Genomic DNA, 8,642 nt, shown 5'->3' on the forward strand with positions numbered 1-8,642 from the left:
TACAGACCAGTTCCCGCTCAGTGGCTGAGCGAGGTGCGGGCGCAACACCGAGGGTTGCGATCCTGTGGCCGGTCCCAGCCCGGTGCGGGCACGACACTGAGGGTTGTGATCCGTTGCCGGTCACGAAAAAAGACAAAAAGGAAAAAAAAAAAAACAAAATAAACAAATTAAGGTGAAGATTTAACACTTTTGCATTACATAGTTTACACAAAAGTAATGCTGTCCCCTCGCCTGTGTGGACTGACTCAGGTGAGGGCTGGCTCATTCTCCCTAGGGAGAGGTGAGGAGGCTTTGGGGAGGGCGAGAGGCTTCCTGTAACAGTGCATCTCATAATGTTCCGAATAACTATTTAAAAAAAGAACAATGTAAATCAAAGTCCTCGGCCACACTGTAGAACTTTGGGAGTGCTTGTCCCGATGGACTGCTGTCACCCTCACTGTCCAATTTGAATAACAGAAAGAAAACACAATTGAAGACTATAAACAGAGCCTCAGGAACCCGTGGGGCAATAGCACGGGCTCGAGTGTTTATGCAATGGGATTGAGAAAAGGGGAGGAGAGAGCGTTTGATAATTGGAGAAAAACTATTTGAAGTAGTGACTGACACCTGCCCAAATACGATTCAAGACAAAACTTAACAAATTCAAAAAGTTCAGTGAACCACAAAGAGGATAAACTCAAAGAAAACTATGGCAAAATGCTGAAAACTAAGGAGAAGAAAAAATTGAAAAGATGAGAAAAATAGTGTTTTTCACTGGACCCCAATGAACAACAGTGTTCTCATTAAAAAAACAAAAAAACAAAAACAAAAACAAAAAAAAGCCCATCTGTTCCTGTTTGCTTCTGCACAAGACGTTTAAATCAACAAATAAAGTAGAGGAAAGGGCATGCTGGCTCTGGAAAAGGATGTGCAAAGCATGAAGGAAAATAAAAATTAGTGGGTACATTATCTAAATATTTGGAACCTCAGACAAATATTTGGTTTGATTTTGAGGCAAATAAACAACTTGGTTGCTTCTTTTTTTATCCCCTCTGGCTCATCCTCTGTGGTAATGACCAGCAAATGAAAGCACTGCAAGGTGGGTGATTAAATTTAAGGCTGGGATGGCTGAAGAAATTGCCTATTATTCTTCTGAAAGCCAGGGAGCCTTGGAAGCTTACTTAACAGTTATCATAACATCAACTTCTTAATAGTCTATTTTATTTGATAGTAATGACATTTCTCAATTGAAATTCTTCTATTAGCATCCTGGTATAAAATTAAGACTTAATGTTTATTCAACCTGGAGAATTTGTATGCGACACTTGGGATCTGAGTGGTCCACTCAACCAATTCTCTTCTATTACACAGTGTGTCCTGGATATGGGGAACTTCATTTCTTTGTGTATCACAAATAGTGACTTTGAAATTCCAAATGACTTACAAGTGTGGGCCACTATATATCTGAAATCTGTACAAACCTGCTAGGTGCACACAATAGAGCTGGTTATTAATCATATGAAATGAAGTTTCCCCCTCTTGACTGAAGGCATTTAATTAGCACAATATTCTTTATGTCTTTTTGAAATTCTAGTTCCCAAATTCCTAAAGTTTATCACAAAAGAAGAAAGCATTATAAAGATGAAATTTGAATACAAGCTAAAAGGCAAATTATTATTATTTTTTAATGCTCAATTCATCATAATCACTATATTTATCATTATACAATGTAATCATTTTTTGTGGCCCTTTACCAATTTCTTGCTATCCCGCTTGCCCATCTTTTCCTCCTCTGGTGGCTTCAGTTCTGTCCTCTCCTTTTGAAAGTTCAATGAATTATTGTGATTCTTATATCTTTCTTTCTTTTTTATTTATTTGTTTAATTTTTTTTAGCTTCCACTTATGAGTGAGGGTATGCGTTATTTCTCTTTCTGTGCCTGGCTTATTTCATTTAGCTTAATTTTCTCTAAGTTCATCCACCTCACTGTGAATGGCAGAAATTCTGTTTTTCCTTATGACAGAGTTGTGTTTCGTTGTGTGTATACACCACATTTTCCTTATGCAGTTATCTGTTGATGAACATTTAGGTTGGTTTCAACTCGTAGCTATTGCAAATGGAGCTGTGATGAACACGGGAGTGCAGGTGTCCCTTCGACACGATGATTTCCATCCTCTGGGTGTATATTCAGCAGCGCGATTGCTGGATCATATGGCAGTTCTATCTGCAATTGTTTGAGGAACCTCCACACTGTTTTCTATAACAGCTGCACTAATTTTCAGTCCCACCAGCAGTGCAGGAGGGTTCCTCTTTCTCCACATCCTTGCCAGCATTTGTTATTCTCTGTCTTTTTGATAATGGCCAGTCTGACTGGGGTGAAATGATACCTCAGTGTGGTTTTGATTTGCATTTCCCTGATGCTGAGTGATGTTGAGCATTTTTTCATGTTTCTGTTGGCCATTTGTATATGTTCCTTTGAGCAATGCCTATTCAGCTCCTTTGCCCATTTTTTAATTGGGTTACTTGGGTTTTTTTTGTTTTTTTTTTCCCTTTTTGTCTTTTTTACTGACCAGTAACGGGATCGCAACCCTCAGTGTTGTGCCCGTACCGGGGACCAGCAACAGGAACGCAACCCTCAGTGTTGCGCCCGCACCGCGCTCAGCCAGTGAGCGGGAACCGGTCTCCACATGGGATCCGAACCCTCGGCGGGAGCACCGCTGCACTCCCAAGCGGCACACTCTCCAGTGCGCCACCGGGCCAGCCCTGGGTTACTTGTTTTTTTACTGTTAAGTTGTTTGAGTTCCTTGTATATTCTGAATATTAATCCCTTGTCAGATGCACAGTTTGTGAATATTTTCTCCCATTCTCTAGGTTGCCTTTTTGCTCTGTTGATTGTTTCTTTTGCTGTGAAGTTTTTAGTTTGATATAATCCCATTTGCTTTTTTTTTCTTTTGTTACCTGTGCTTTTGGGATCTTATTCAGCAGGTCTTGGCCCAGTCCTACGTCCTGAAGTGTTTCCCATATGTTTTCTTTTAGGGAGTTTATAATCTCAGGACTTATATTTAATTATTTAATCCATTTTTAATTGATTTTTTTATATGGTGAGAGGTGCAGGTCTTCTGCATATGGGTATCCAATTTTCCCAGGACCGTTTATTAAAGAGGCAGTCTCTTCCCCAATATATGTTCGTGGAGCCTTCATCAAAGATCAGTTGGCTGTAACTATGTGGGCAGATTTCTGGATTCCCTATTCTGTTCTATTGCTCTGAGTGTCTATTTTTATGCCAGTACCATGCTGTTTCAGAAGAGAGCCTTTAATTGTGACATATCAGTGAAATGGGGTTTAATTTTGTCTCCATTTATAGTGGATTCTTTTTAAAGTCTTATTGTTGGGCTACAGATCCAACATTTGCTCTACAGCTATCACCAGCTTAGATTGTGTTTTAGAAGGGCATGGTTTGAGTTACAACATATTTAAACCCAAAAGAAAAGAATCCGGTTATAACTGAGGCTTACTATCTTCTGAAGCAGAAAGAACAGGATAATTTATGATCCATGAAGTAGGGTGAGAAGAGAAAGAAAACTTTTTTTGTTATCAAAATGCAGTTAACGTATGTCCTAATTACATCCACCTGAAAGTGTTTGTTCATAGTTATGGAGAAGGTGAGAGCATCTGATTACTTTATAACCACTTTTGCTATTGGTTTTTAATGGCATTTTATTAATAAAAACAGTAAATGGGGACATTCAAGGATATTTATGTGTTTTTTAATATTTTTCCTTTTTAATTCTTATTTATGAGAACATCTGGAAAAGGCTTTAGTGATTTCCCCATAAATGAGTAAGAGAAACTAAGAATTCATGTTTCTTATTTGGGGAAGGCAAGTGTTACTGGTAAATCTGGCCTTGGACGTGGCTTAATTTCACTCTACTGGGGAAGAGAGAAAATCACAGTCTTTGCCCAAGGTTTTGCATCATGCTGCTGGCAATAAACACAGTATTTTGAAAATGTTTATGCATCAGTTATATTGCTTGTGGAAACTGTGAAATTTATGCCAGTTATTTAATAAGGAAAGCTCACTTTACTTATTTTTTCTCTTTTTCCACAGCCCAGAACTAATATATGTGTAACTACTGATCTCTTCATGGTACTCATGCCAAGCAAGAGAATATGGAACAAGGAATTAGTCACAATGTTTATCCATAAGCAATTTTCTAACTCTGTGTAAGTATATTTCAAATGGTGCAGTCACGTTTATCTTTGTACAAAGTTTAAAAGTTCTGGACGTCATCTGAGCCCTGCAGTCCTTGCCCGTACTGAATAAATCGAAGTGGAATTTTTATATGTTAATATCTTAAACTTCAAAAACCGTAAGAAGATATAGGGCAAAATAACCAGCCTAATATTTTGGTAGACATTGATTATGATTTTGGCAACTGTTTATTATGAAAGGAATCAGAAGATTTATATCTTTGTAGATATAGACATATATACGGATCTATATATTTTCAGTTCTCACACTCCATACTGACCTGTCAGTGTCTTTTAAGGTTGCTAAACTAGGCTCTCAATCCAGAAAACTATGGGTAAAATAACAAAGAATGTGTAACATGCAGAATACTGGTGTTATTTATGAATTTGGAACCAGTATTAAGGTGCTAATAATTTGCTTTGTTAAATCTCTTTGTATAGATTTACCTTGTGTTTTGAATCTCATTTGAAATATTTCTTCTAGTTCAAACTGGAGAAACACCAAAAGAGAAGCCGACAGACTCCTAAGTCTAGGCAGGGATAGTGCCCCATCAGAAACCTCCGGACTTTTTTTTTTTTTTCCTTTTTTTGTCTTTTTCCGTGTCCGGCAATGGATCGCAACCCTCAGTGTCGCCCCCGTACCGGACCGGGACCAGCAACGGGATCGCAACCCTTGGTGTCGCTCCCACGCCTCGCTCAGCCAGTGAGCGGGAACCGGTCTGTATGTGGGATCCAAACCCTCGGCGGGAGCGCCGCCGCGCTTCCCAAGCAGTGCACTATAGCCGTGCGCCACCGGGCCGGCCCGAAACCTCCGGTCTTTGAGTAGCACAAAACCAGCAGGTCATTCCGTTGGTCAGAAGGTATAAGAATTATCCTATGAATCGGCTCCCAATGAGACCGATGATAAAAGAAAGGTCTGTGTGACAGACAGGGCTGCAGGGAGTCTGACGAAGTCCACGTAGCGGCGGCAACTTCTTCACCTATAGTCTCACCACCCACCATGCTTTTCTCTCGGTGGACCAGGGCTTTCCTTGAGGGTCTCAGGAAGCATCAGCTGAAGGCAGAGAACACCGTAACTCATTTTTAAAACAGAGACAAAGTTTTAGGCCTCTGAAAACGGTGGTAGGGGGGATAGCTTTGAACCTCCCAGCTTATAATTTGCGAGAGCTTTGCATTTGGGGGCTCGAGTAGTTAGTCCAGGAGTGAAGCCCAGCATAGAATGTACGTCAGAAAGCTTACAAATGGGAGGGAAGAAAATCCAGACCCTCTGCTCCCACAGGCCAGACGAACGTTTTCCCACAGTGGAGAAGGGACACTTTGGTGGGGAGGAGGGGCTGAGTACGGTGGGAGTCCTGAGCGGGGGACTTCCAGCCCCTAGAGCTGTGACAAATAAACGTCTGTTTTCATAAGCCACTCAGTCTGTGGTGTTTTGTTACAACAGTCCAAGCAGACTGAAACACCCAGTGTCCAAAACTTTCTCAGGTCCCCAGAAAGGGAAGGAGGAGCAGAATGGGGGAGGGGGTGCTGGCCAGCTGGCTGAGCACGACTCCTGTGACCACCCCGCGGCCCACCGACGTCCTGTAGCCACAGCGGAGGTGGAGGCGGATGGCCAAGGCTAGATAGTGTGAATTCGCCTGGCAGCTCCAGCGACGTCCGGGACACAGCAGACCAGACATGTGTCCCACTGAAGACTGCAGAAGGTACATTAGCCCCCAGGGAAAGGAGAGGCTGCCCTGGGGAGAAAAGAGGAGCCAGCCTCTGAATCGAATAAGTTCAGACTGGAAGTGACTAAAGAGGTCAGATTCTGAGCCACAGGGGGTCCTGTGACTCCACTAAATATTAAACTCAGATTTGACAGAAAATAAAGTTACTTTTTTTCTTAATGAAGCTGTGGTTGTAGCTCATGGGAATACTGCACCTGCCACGGAAGTTGCGTGGCTCTCCCGCCCATCAGGTATTCACAAGTGCTTATGTGTCACAGGGTCAGACAGAAAGGAAATCAGGCATCGCCACGGCATCTCCTATTGGAATAGCTAGGAAATCCCTGGTGACCCACCTAGAAATCCTAGTGGCCGTTCTTCAGTTTGTCCTCCCTGACTAGCGTGCTCGCCGGCATACACTAGCGTGCTCGCTGGCATACACTGGAAGCTGCTTTACCCCCAATTTCCATGAAGCTCCAAGCTGACCTAAAGAGCACTTGGTTAGGGCAGCCGAGGAACCAAATTTCCAATTTTATTTAATTTTAATTAAGTTAGACTTGAATTTAGAGAGTCATGTGTGATATTGAACATTTCGGTGTGAGGTCTAGATTCTCACCTTGCAACACAGATGGGCATTTTCTATGGCAGTCTTTCTTACTCCAGCCCCCAAATGTGGCCCACACTGTGACACTGTCCTCCCTTTCCTTTGACAATCTCATATCATCTTGGTCTTCTCTACCAGCCTCTACTTTCTGGGTGTCAGGTGCCTGCAGGGCTGATGCTGGTGGAAGGACTGGGCAGTCCTGGGACGTGCTGATCTGGAGAGGAGCACAGTGGTGTGGGCATCTCAGGGGCTGGGCTGGGCTCCCAGAAGTGAGGACATTTGGAGTCCAGAGGGACGTCTGAGCACTGAGAGGAGGTCTTGGTGGAGGGCGGCTGCGGTACTGCTGTCTCATCTGTCCTGAGACCTGCTGTCCTTCTGGGCTCCTTACTTGTGTTGAAAACTCATCAAGATAAGTACACAGGTGGCATTTAAACCACGTGTGATCGTTCTCTTTTCTTAGAATCTATTCCTGTAGCTGTGACGCAGTGTGTCTCCTGTGTGCTTTCCCTCCGTTCATCACGTGTTTACTCGTCAACTCACTCATCCATCACACATTCGTTGTCTCATTCATGTGGAGCTTGCCAGTCACTGGGTCGCAGAGAGAGATGATGATGAGCACAGACAGGCATGGTCCTTAGACTCGCCTTTGCCATCTATTGGCTCAGCAGCTTTTCAAAATACCCTCGTGATTTAATCACATTATTTCTTTAATGGGTAATAGAAATAGAACAAAATACTAAACATGTAACCAGGCTCCCTGCTGGGGTGTCCCCGTTTGGAGGAACTTGTTGCAGACACCACTAGTTTCCTAGTCTATGCTTAACAAAACTCTGAATTTGTTTGGGTGTGGGGACAGTGGTCCAGGTAAAATATTTCCTGCAGCCCATGGTGGTCGTGTAACCCACTCTGGTCAATGAGGTGTGATCTGGTGCCTCTGAGAAAGCTCTTCAAGCAGGAGAGATTTGGGTGGCTCGTCCTTTTTAGTCTGTCCCACCCTCCCCTCCTGCAAGTGCGTGTGCCTGGCCTGGAGCCGCCATCCCGTGGACACGAGGCAACAGTGTCTTGCATTAGTTAGTTTGGGGACCAGCAGCTGCCATAACAAAATTTCAGTGCAAAAAATAGTTAATGACAGTACATCAGAGGTTCAGTGAAGGAGCTTCCTTTGGTCTGGTGGCTTTTCCTAATGTGGTGGTTTGAGATCCTGACCCTTTGCACCCTGTGATGCTCCATTCCCTAGGCCTCTGAGCTCTCAGCACTTGGCCAGCAGACAGGTGAGGAGAGGGCGTACAGGATCCTCCTGCTTCCTAAAAGCACATGTTGATCTGCCAAATAAAGATGAAACTCCTAAACTGAGAATTCAAGGTTTTCCAAAATAAACATATTTCCTATGAGATCTGGCAAGCTGCTTTACACTTTACATTTCTGCCACATAACCCTGTGTGTTCTTGGATGTAGCCTCATGTTCCCAAGTCAGTTTCTGCTCTGGAACCATCGTCTGTCACCCATTTTAAAGATTCAGCTTAAATACCATCCATCATACGTTGAACCTTTACTCTTATCCAAAAGTAATGCTCCTTTCCTTTAATCTCCCAAACACATACACTTATTTCGATAATTTATAATAGCTATTTTAAACCCAAAATCAAAATGTTATTGTCTTGAGATAAAAAGATAAGGGTGGAGATTGTTATTGGAGATGATTCAGCAGCTCTAAGAATTCCACAATTAAACAATGTTGCGTATCGAAATCATGTGCTCACCTAGATAACGTCAAAGGTGGTTATGTGTTAATTCAGTCAGTACATTGTCTTAGAATTCACACCATCTGAGAATTGTGGCTTTGCGTAAGTCAGATCTTTATCATTCCATTAACTTAGAGATATTCAGTGGAAAACGAGTTCCAGGTAATATTTTTTTAGAAAACCCTGTTTGGCTTTTGATATACTATGTTTATAAGTTACAGGTTAGGGATTGCTCCAGATATGTATTTACTACCACACTTGGTTTTGTGACTACCACTTCAGAATTTCTTCTAAATAAAATATCTCAGTTATGTTCCATTAAAAAAAATGCTGCACTTTTTTTGAAAGGATTTTAAAACTTTTGTCAA

The sequence above is a fragment of the Galeopterus variegatus genome, unplaced genomic scaffold (assembly GCF_000696425.1).
Source record: "Galeopterus variegatus unplaced genomic scaffold, G_variegatus-3.0.2 Scaffold6847, whole genome shotgun sequence".
Classification (NCBI taxonomy): domain Eukaryota; kingdom Metazoa; phylum Chordata; class Mammalia; order Dermoptera; family Cynocephalidae; genus Galeopterus; species Galeopterus variegatus.